At 39.2% G+C, this 11639-nt stretch overlaps 1 pseudogene across 1 annotated transcript; it reads right to left on the bottom strand.

Annotated features, from left to right (window-relative positions):
* Positions 1 to 2639: 2639 nt before the first annotated feature.
* On the bottom strand, positions 2640 to 8255 carry LOC148011600 (protein translation factor SUI1 homolog pseudogene; annotated as a pseudogene). The gene is made up of 3 exons (XR_015689334.1): positions 8034 to 8255; positions 7600 to 7653; positions 2640 to 7410 (listed from the first exon to the last, which is right to left on the bottom strand). The product of XR_015689334.1 is annotated as a protein translation factor SUI1 homolog pseudogene (transcript).
* Positions 8256 to 11639: the final 3384 nt, after the last annotated feature.

Below are 11639 nucleotides of genomic sequence, written 5' to 3'. Positions count from 1 at the left end.
CTTTACAATGTACACAAAGTATAGATAAGATACAATATAAAGGAAAGTGGCCTACTAAGTCAAACAATGCATAATCGACTATACTAGTCGACTGGCGCTATAACTATGCCAGCTATAAATAGGTGTAACAACTTGAATATAATAAGTAATGAGTCAGTGGCCATGTGAGAGTCATAATGACCACCAACGTGCTAAGTGTAGACATGTGGACCCATCTAACCAGGCGGTCCATCATCAATGTCCGCATGTGTTGAGCTTGTCATCTCAACATTTAATACACTCATGCGTTCCACATGATACAATAATAGGCCATTCTGCATTGTGAGGAAGGCCTAATTGCATTGTGCTCAACCAAGGCCAGTAGAACATGATTAGCAACCCCTAATAGCATCAAGGGTCCCATATCATGTTTTGCTAATCCTAAACTAACACAACATGACATGGGGTCTTCAATTGTGTTCAAGGCTCCTTATTGCAATGTGATGATATATGACCATCTTAAATCAATTAGGAGTCCTCCATATAGGTTTCAATCATATTATGTTGGTGCAAGATTGGAACCACTCAATATGAGGCATGTAATAGTGTTGGGTGGCCCATGATTGCATTGTAGCAGTCCAAGATTGACCATATGTAATATGAGACACTTGATAATGTCAAGGGCTCAATGTCAGCATGTTATAGTGTTGGGGCCCATGATTGCATTGTGGCAATCCAAGATTGACCCCGTGTAATATGAGACACTTGATAATGTCAAGGGCTCAATGTTAGCATTAGACTAGAGTTGAGGGTCCCAAATCATGTTGTGTCAAACGCACATTAGGATTAGGGGCTTATCTAATTTAGGGCCCCATATCATGTTGTGCTTGCCCCAACTCTTAGATTCCATTTTCATATATGGCTCACGCAAAGCAAACCACCAAGGTTTTATCATCCAAAGATTCATATGTAGAGTGAAAAGGTTCCTAGTCCAACAAGAACATGCAAGCATTGCATGCATGCTCTTGAAGGCCACTACTGGATGGAGGTGATACAAGTAGCACATCTACATTCTCCTAGAAGAAAGCACGTTCAATCTAGCATTGTGAAGCTCCCATTCACTTAGGTGGTCAAGTAGGTTTGCCATTAGAAAAACCATGATGTGTATTGTAGGCTTTGGTTTTAGGTTGCCTTTAGGAGGCTACAGAGAATATCTTGATTGAATTCTTTTAGAATAGCTACATTTTGGTTGCTCAAGTGCACAAAGTGCCCAATGACATAAAGATGAAGGGTATTTTTGAGATTCTACCTATTAGACCCAAGTTGGAGATTACAAAGGTCATTGAGGGGCCAATACATTCTTTTCATTACTAGATTAAATGTGTAGATGATGGGAGAATAACATGGTTTGAAGAAGCAATCATAAAGAGTTAGCCATTATGAGAAGCATAAGATTATACATAAGGATGACCACAATGCCGTGGAAATGCTTGGTTCAAGCTTGATGTTCTACTTCCTTTACAAGAACTACATTCAGGTCATTTCAATTAGGAAAATATCTTAGCACCAAGAAACATACATAATAAAGTGAATGACATAATAATGAAGGTTTCTATAAGATATTGTTATGTTGTGCTTTATTCATTTCTCATTGAAAGTAAGTAACGCTTTACTTTCTTTAGTTTAGTTATAATAGATATGCCATATGTCCATCAACCCTATATGCAAATCCTAGATTCACTGCCATAGCAATTCTCTTATTAGGGATAACTTTATTTTTGGATATTGCCCATAGTTTGCAAGCATTGATTTTGCAAAAGTGAAGCTCCTAGCAATGGCATATAATGAAATGTAAGGGTCGGATTCAAAGTTTCATTCAAACTATCACAAGATTATTTTTAGTTATCTAAATTCCTAGTATTATTTCCTTGGCATGTAGATCCCATTAGAGTTTAAGGACTATATGTTTTGGATTAAAAGTATGGTTACTTAACAAATTCTATTTAAGGCTATCATGATAATGTAAGGAGAAGTTACTTAAACTTTCATGAAGCACAAATACACCCCCCCAACACACATACATACACATTATTCTTACATAGTTATTAAAAAATTGATAACAATCTATGATGTGTAATTGCACAAGAAAACTATTTGGAAGATAATAATATGTTACAAAGTGATAGAGTATGATGATGGGGTAAAACTATGGATGGAGATTTTGCTATCATGCAAAATTGGTATTGGAGAAATTATTGGTTAAAAAAAGCCCATTTGTACTATTACAATATCTCTCCCTCTCAACCAAGTAGCTCTCCCTCTATTGGTTGAGACTCTCTCTCTCTCTCTCTCTCTCTCTCTCTCTCTCTCTCTCTCTCTCTCTCTCTCTCTCTCTCTCTCTCTCTCTCTCTCTCTCTCTCTCTCTCTCTCTCTCTCTCTCTCGTGCAAACATGAGTGGAAGTTTTTACTAATGTCAAAAAATGTGTTCAAATTAAAATTTTCCAACTGGTAATGACACAAGATACTAAACTCTAATGGTACTTTGACTAGTATACTAGAGAGAATGCTTAAAGAGAAAAATTAGGATGAAGGCTTGAACCATCATGTATCACGAACCATAATAGTACAACTAAATCATCACAATGAACTAAATCATCATAATGATTTATGTCTCCTCTACTTTTCTGCTATGGTGAATGCTCTAATTGCCTTGAATCCAAGGTTTGAGAATTATTTCTACTCTAATTATGCCTTTTATAAAGAGAGGAGTCTTCCAATAGTTTCAAAAGCCTTATAGATTTTACACAAGGATCTCTTGGCTTTATTTTGGACTACTTTGAAAGTAATTTGGTGCTCCAAAGAAGAAAAACTTAGCTAAATAGTGATGGGTCAACAATAGTAAGAGGGAACATAAGTTTTTGGAAGAGATAAGGTAAGCGTATTACCCCTATGTGTTGATATCAAACAATAAAATTAAATATGAATTGTGCAAAAAAGCAAGCGATGGATTTGAGAAAAAAGAAAATGATCTTCACATTTACATAGTGCCGCTTTTCATAAGCAAATAGTTACACAACTATTACATTACATGTGGCCTACCTTCAATGCCAATTCATCCATCAACTTGTCCACCCACTCATCTATCCTTATCCATCCACCCTTTTAAGTCTAGTTTTCATGCTCAAGCATCATAAAAGGATCAAAAAAACCATTTATCTACTATCTTAGTACAACATTAAATTCAAGAAGTATCAAGATGTGGGTTGTAAGTGTAGGTATCAATCAATAATTCAAATTTATGATTGCAAATGTAGAGATATATAACAAGTCCTAATTATACTTGTCGAGATTTGGACTATTATAGGGTTGGCTATCATTAGACAAGTTTGAAAGTATGCAAATGCTTCATTGCACCATAACCAAAGAAGTAACAAGAATCTTATTCAATACTTGGAAATGTACAAGCCAAAGCTCTGGAATATATTGAAGAAAGAAAACAAGGATATGGTAATATAGAGCCTTTATAAGAGAACTTCCTATGGCCTTCTAAGTTAGTTGATTTTGATACTATAAGCAAACATTTAAATGGCATATCAATTTTGTCTATAGATTACACATTAGCGTTTGCATTATGACAAAGTGATAATTCGTAAAGGCCTGCCAAGAAGTAAACCTTGTTTAAATTTATGAAGCAATTATATTTCATGTTTGCATACAAATCCAAGTAGACCCATGCAACAAAACTATGAATTAATAAACGATGATAGTATGGGTGAGATCTAATAGATAAGTTCATAAAATGCTATGCATATTAATAATCATCATTTGCAAATGTATACACTCAAACAAATTAGAGCTTATGCAATGAGTGATTATTTGAACAAAGGCTCACCAATAGGTCTTCAAAGTAGCTATAAAATCTAGAAAATGAGGCATAAGCTCTTAAAAATCATCACAATAAGATTCTCTCGATAAGCATAGAACTCCTAAAAGTTCTTGAATGACCATTTCTATGTGCTCTAAGTTACCTAGTGCATTTAATAGATGGCCTAAAATAGATGGAGCAAAGATGGTAAACCACATAAATCACAATGCTCAACATCATCTATGAACATGACAAAAAAGGATGTAATGCATTCCAAACATAACTAGGAAAGTGATCTAAGTTGCAAGGACATTGGCAATGACCATTGTTCTAATAGTTATAATAGGCCAATATCTCCCTTTGGACTCAACCACCCTAATGAGCAAAATTATCAATGTACTAAACCAAATAAAAGCCACATAGACTTCCAAGCCTCATAACTTAGGGTGTGTTGCTAGCTTACATTTGTCTATAGTTTACCACGATTAGATTTAGCCTCATGTGGAGTTCTTGAACAAATATGGGTTAGACTACCTATAAGTGTAGATCAAGAACACTTTCATGTCAAAGCAAAAGGCATTAGTTTTACTAGCGCTAGCACCAAAGGGGGATGGATACCACCAAAGTTACTTCTCTACAACTCATATTTTCACTAGATTTAGTTTCCATTTTGCAACTAGCACCACAAGGGGGATGGATACCACCAAAGTTACTTCTCTACAACTCATTTTCATTATCCATGCATTGTCTTCTAGATTTAGTTCCCATTTTGCAACTAATAATCTCTTGTAGTATAACATCATCTTATCATACCCTTGTCCCCTCTATACCCATAAAAGACCCTATAAAAACCAAGTATTTGGAGGATGTCATCAATATTGCTAAAATCAACTCCAACTAAGGCTCCTCTCTAGCTACTACTAAAATACAAATTTACAACACCAAATGCGATTGTTCTCCAACTCCTGCTAAAACATGGATTAAAAGTTCCAACACCATGTGTACAAACACAAAAGTAATTGAAGTATGGATAGAAGGAATGGCTATTGATGCTTGAACTCGGGTAAGTTACTAATGAATATATATGTGCATCACGTGAGTTCAAAATAAGGTATTTTAAAAATACTATTTTTATACATTTTTTACATACATAAGGGTATAATATAAATGGGTTATTTAAATATTGAATAGAAAAAGATTATGTTTTATTCAGGAAAAATTCATAAATAATGATATTTATAAATAGGCCTTGAACGCACATGATGTAGAGGATATACATATAGTAAATTCCCCGAGTGCCTAAACAAGCCAAAATCACGTAAGTGACAAACATCTAGAAGCCTTACAAAATGGGTGCGTGGAGTGCAATTATAAATAGTATTAGTAATGCCTCTATTAATTTTCTCGATCAACAAAAATAAAATCAACCTTCGTAAGGTAGGTTAAAAGCAAACGTCCTATGAAAATGCCATGGAAAATAGGATGGACGTGAAACACATTGATGCACTTTTATATTAGGAACAAATCAATGTATATATAAACAATGGAATTCATGTTGAGAATAACTACTGTCATGAATAAAAAGTCTCATCTTTGCTTTACTTCAAGATATGGCTTAAAAGCCATGAATTTTAATCTGATCTTTCTTAGCTACTCTAGTCTACAACAAAGAAACAACCAACAATTAGTTTAAAAGACGCAATCAACTATCATATAAAACATTCATGAGCAATAAAACTACTTTAAAATCCAAGTCGCATGAAATTTACAAGCCACACAGTAAAAGTGAAGAAAATGAAGATACAAAAACATCGTTACCTGCCCTTATTATTGACTTAGAAGGGGTGCCACATGTTTTACCGTGCCTTGCCTTAAAAGGGTTTTGAGGAGATGCCTTTTTTAAAGCCAATGTCTAATTGCCTAGCATAAAAATTTGAAATCATCCCTCCCTAAAACATTTCTCACCATGATCCCTAACAACAATCGTCACTATAAATCTTCTATTGTGTGTTAAAGTGTAGGTGTTACCACTAATCCTTTCTTCTTCCAAGAGTATAGCAATAGAGATTCTTCAAGTATGCTTCAACATGATTTTTTTGAACAAACAACTTACTCAAGTAGTTTGGTTGATGACATTGTGAATGATTGTCTACTCCAAATCCATTTGGCTAGTGTAGTATGAAAACCTCAAGTGAGGTCCTCCACATCCATTCAAATCAAGGCCTTGCGATATGGATATCTCAAGCGAGACTCCAAATGAAGAGAAAAAACTTAAATTTTATGCCCGATTCTAAATCAATGGTAATAAACCTCGTCATAAAGAGCACATCTCGCTTTTCTTCCTCCACCTACACTTTTGAGGGAAGGAACAATACCCACAGTTCTCATCAAACAAAATCCCTAAAGTACCTTTAGCTTTTCCTTCTCCACCTAAACTTTTGAGGCATGGAACAATACCCTTATCCAAGAGTTTCACTTATGAGAAGCTCTTCTTGCCTTTCTTACAATACAATTGAATAATACATGAAAGAATTCAATCAAGCATGTCTTCTTATGGCCCATGATAAACAAGGAACAATCATCTCTTCCTACTTGAGACTCTGTAAATACGTCAACAACTTCCACATGCTTACACCACTCCAAACCAACAACTTGTATCCGTACACCCCTCTTTAACTTTTAGTCAAGCAAGTCTACGTTTTATAGGACATTATTACTTTATGATGACCAAGGCTTTAACTTTTAAGGGTGCATTACCTTTCATGTAGGATTTAATTCTTCAAACTCCATAAAAATGCCATAAATCAAATTTTCCTTTTAAAATAAGGATATACGTAAAATCAAATTAAAATTCCACCCTTCCAATCTCTTCAAGAAGGAGATTTCTAAGTAGAGCCTTCCAAATTAAAATTTTGAGTTGTCCTTCAAATTTTGGCACCTCTTAGCCATGCTAGAGGTTCCATCCTAATAGTCCCCCCCACATTTCCGTGTTCACCTTCGTTCACTTTATAGATTGGTTACAAACCAAATAACAAACACCCACTCTGTAAGTTTAAACCAATCAAGGTACCTACTCAGAGAGTTGGGCATCCACAATTCTTTACACACTTAAGAAGACACAACCTATTGTTTGCCTAATAAATAGACAACTCCCCTTGCCTTATTATTTTTTACTTTTTTGTAAAATGTATCTTGTTCGTGTATAAAAGTAACGAGCCCATGTCTAAGCCCAGAGTCAATAAGTGCATGCCCACACTATGGGCAAGGTTTGGGCATCCGTCATTTGGCATGTAACCCACCACCCATCATTAGTCCCCATCATTGACCTATTGTTTACCTAATAAACAAATGTCCTCTTGATGCATAAACTTTAAAGGTATTCAGCCCATGTGACATGAAGACCAAGGTTTAAGTGCCATCATTTGGTGTTGTGTAGCTGGCCAAATATAAAAAAAGTGCATGCCCACTATGTGGGCAAGGTTTAGGCGTCCATCATTTTGGTGTGTGTCCAGCCATATATCACTACTCCCCATCGTGACAACACACATAGCCAGCTTTATGGCAGACTGCAGTATATAAGGCAACATAAATTTAAATCATACGAAAAGTCCAACGTGTAAGTCAAACTAAAACAAGATACAAGGACTTACGAACACACCAATAATTGCAATTTGCCACTATGCACTCCGCACCCAAATTCTCCCAGCAAGGAGAACCCGCTAATTTCTAAAAGCAAATGGATCAAAGAAACTCACCTGAACAAGGAACCGCGACACGTTTTTGCGCTGATCTCCCTGCAGCTGGATTACCTGCATAAGAATCCCGCATATGCAATAAGGTTAGCACCTGCAGTATGCTTCACATGATGAAGCGGGAAACACAGATTTACGATCGCAGCCGCTCCATGAAAGTGACTTAACAACAGTCCGCAGCAAAGCATAGGTCTTGCTGCAGCGTATGAAAGGTGGCTCTTGATTCTTGATGCAAGTTCCCATGTCTTACTATGTTCAGTAAGCGTCCAATGGTTTCAAAAACCGAAAGCTTGATTAAACTTGGCTCTGTAAACGCAATCTGTCTGTGTCTGATTGGATTTGACCCAAAAACATCTGCATAAGCAGGACATCACTGCCCCACCTGTAAGTATTTGGTGCAAGAGACCCGGGTATTAGAGTTTGGAGTTACGGATTACCTGGCCCAACTCTGGGTCCTGTACAACAGTCCCATTACAGCAGAACTCCTTCTTGAAATCCTTCAGGATCTTATTGTAGTTGTAGTCCTTTTTCAAACCCTGAACGGTTGTCAGGCTCTTCCTACCATTACGCTGCTGGATGCGGATGTGCGCGCTGTCCTTCGAGCCTGTCCCAGGTGCATCCGCCTCTGATGCTTCTTTAAAGGGATCTTTACCAGCAGGTCATCCCAACAACAAAAATGCCGCCGCCACTACAAACACGAGAGCAGGAATCGCAAGCGATTCCTATTTTGCATGAGCACCATGAGAGACACGGCTTCATCTCTAAACAAAAAAGCCAGGAGCTTTAGGTACTGGAAAAAATGAATAGAAAGGAGGGGAATTCGATCAAATACCCAAAGCAGTGGGGATCTGAAATCTGAATCTCCAGATCTGACATGAAACCCGGCTGGAGGTCCCACAACCACACACTCCGGCAGAAGGAGGGGGGGGATGTGATAAACCTACACTCGTTACGCACTCAACGCGGCACAGAAAGGTAACACGATATATGAGCTCAAGGTATACTCTTGTATTATTCAATCCAAAAAGCGGGACAACATAGACACATCCCAGGACTACACCCTTGTGACGTCGCATATAAGAGGGTTCACCACTGGGTGTAGGGAATCACACGTAGTGTGAAAACAAGGCAGGGCTTTGAGTCACTACTACTCCCTATATAGGTGCATTCGGTAGCAACGGCATGGTATAGCTACAAAGCCCTTACACTCACCCCCGCTTACTGGATTACTGTCCTCAACAATCTAAGGGTAGTGTTTGTTATTTTGACTCATCCGAGGTCTTAACACAGCTTTTCTTATCAAGTTGGTCAGTGTTTGCCAGTCTAAGGGGACTGTGGGTTCTTAACACAGTCTATACTATCAAACTGGCCAGTGTCTGCCGCACTAGGACTTGGGGGTCTTAACACAGCCTTTTCTAGCAAGCTGGTCAGTGTCTGCCCATCTAGATTCGATTATTGGGGCTTTGTTTTTGGAGTTATTGATGATTGTTACCATGTGGGTCCACCCTCGACTCAATTACATTTGAGGAGTGGAGGCACGTTGGGGTCTATGATTAAGAACCGCATTTGTTTTGGTTTTCTGGAGAGGCTCAAGGGTCGTTGGAAGGGGCAGGGGGGTTCTCCTCGAGCCAAAGGGTGAAAGCATCTCTTCCGCGTTCGCGGGCCTCCGCTTCTGAGATCCAAGTGGCCTCCTTGAGTGGACGCCCACGCCACTTGGTGAGGTATTCGGGGAAGCCTCTTTGTTCCTGGCGTCGGAGGAATGCTTCAACTTCGAAGAGACCGTTAGAATGGAGCATTGGTACGTGCCGTCCCCATTGGTTGTCTGGATAGAACCTGTGCAGAAGACGAGCATGAAACGCATTATGAACACAAACACTATCTGGCAGGTCTAGTTTGTAGGTGACTTCGTTCAGCACTTGAGTGATTCAATAGGGTCCATAGTAGCGGTGATTAAACTTGGGAGTCATGTTTTTGGGAAGTGACATATTCTTAGAGCTGACCAGGACCATGTCTCCTTTGGCGAATAGTACAGCCTTTCTCTTCTTGTTGGCTTGCTCGGTCATGGTGATCTTGCTCTGCTCAAGGCTTTGCTTAGGTGCTGCATTTCAGTCTCTCCATTTCTTCATGAACACTTCTGCATCTTGATCTTTTGCTTTGGCTGCTCCGGATGCTAAGGCTAGTGGGGTAATGACTTCTTTTGTTGTGGCTAACTCAAAGGGGGTGTACCTCGTTGCCGAGTGGATGGAGCTATTATAGTGGAATTCCAAGACATCAAGGTACAAGGCCCAATCTTTCTCGTCCACTCGGGCATAGCTCCGGAGATAGTCTTCGATGCCTTGGTTGGCTTGTTCTGTCTGTCCATCTGTCTCTGGGTGGAAGGATGATGAGAATCTCAACTATGTGTCCAGGGTCTTGAAAAGTTTCTTCCACATGTCGCTCATGAATCTTCCATCTCTATCTGATACTATGGCCAATGGTAAGCTATGAAGTTTGAATACATGTGTGAAGAAGAGGCGTGCTAGCTCCTTGGCATTTAGTGGTGGTTTGGCCGGGATGAAGTGGGTCTGTTTGGAAAAATAGTCCACCACTACAAAGATGATTGTGTACCCATGGGACTTGGGTAGTTCCACAATGAAAGCCATGCTAATGACATCCCATGGGCGGTTGGGTACCGGTAATGGTTGTAGTAGTCCTGCTGGTCTTGATCATGGTGCTTTGACCAGTTGGCAAGTGGGGCAAGTTTTCATGTAGTCTATTACTTTTTCCTTCATATTCGGCCAAAAGAACTATTTCCTAAGGGCCTCCAAGGTTTTGCTCTGCCCTTTGTGGCCTCCAATTTTGCCATCATGTATCTCATGTAGGATGAGTTTCTTCAACTCCAAATTGTTGGGGATATACAATCTCTTGCCTAAAAATAGGATATCCTCCTCTAAGGTGTACATTCCATGTGGGGTCTTCTCTGCTTCCACATCTCTGATTATCTTGTGCATTTCTTGGTCTTGCTCTAGGGCCTCTTTGACTAGTTCTATGAAGTTGCTGCTGACCACACTAACAGCTTTCAAGTCAACTTTTCGGCTCAAGGCATCTACTATATTGTTAGTGCAGCCGGGCTTGTGCTTAATCTCCAGGTCGAATTCTGCTAGGAAGTCTAGTCAGCGGGCTTGCTTTGCCGATAACTTGGGTTGAGATTGGAAGTATTTGAGGGAGAGATTGTCGGCGAAGACTATTATATGCTTGTCTTGAACATAGTGCTTCCATTTTCTGAGGCAATGGATGACTGCCAACATTTCCTTCTCATGTGTGGTCCGCCTTGTTTCAGCATCGGTAAATTTCTTGGACTCATAAGCAATGGGGTGACCTTCCTGTACCAGTACACCTCCGATGCCATAGTCGGATGTATCTGTAGAAATTTCAAAGGGTTTAGTGAAATTCTGCACCCTTAGGACGGGAGTTTGGCTCATGCACTTCTTCATCTACTCAAAGGCTTCCTATTGCATGTTCCCCCATGTAAAAGAGTGATCTTCTTTGGTGAGGTGGGAGAGGGGGGGCAGTGATGAGGTTGTAATCTTTGATGAATCTCCGGCAAAATACTGTGAAGTTGAGGAACTCCCGCACTTCTCTTATAGTTTTCAGTACATGCCATCTTTGAACAGCTTCCACTTTCTTATGATCCACGTTGATTCCATCTGCTCCTACAATAAAGCCTAAGAACTCCAACTCTTTCACTGCGAACTCATATTTTTCAGGCTTGGCATATAACTGATGCTGCCGCAGTTTCTCAAAAACTCGGCGTAAGTGTTGCTTGTGCTCTTCTAAGGTTTTGCTGTAGACTAGGAGGTCATCTATGTAGATAATGACAAAGATAGATATCTATCTCTGGTCTAAAGACTCCATCCATGAGGCCACAAAATGTGCCTGGCCCATTGCTTAGGCCGAATCCTAATACTAACCACTCAAAATTACTATATTGAGTGCGGAAGGCTGTTTTTGGGATATCTTCTTCGGCTATGTGGATTTGCTAGTATCTTGATCTAAGGTCAATA

This window comes from Lygodium microphyllum, chromosome 28 (assembly GCF_053477565.2).
Source record: "Lygodium microphyllum isolate KBCC chromosome 28, Lygodium_microphyllum_v1.1.10, whole genome shotgun sequence".
Classification (NCBI taxonomy): Eukaryota; Viridiplantae; Streptophyta; class Polypodiopsida; order Schizaeales; family Lygodiaceae; genus Lygodium; species Lygodium microphyllum.
Note: the sequence above shows the minus strand (reverse complement) of the source record. Positions and strands in the feature narration are given on the sequence as shown.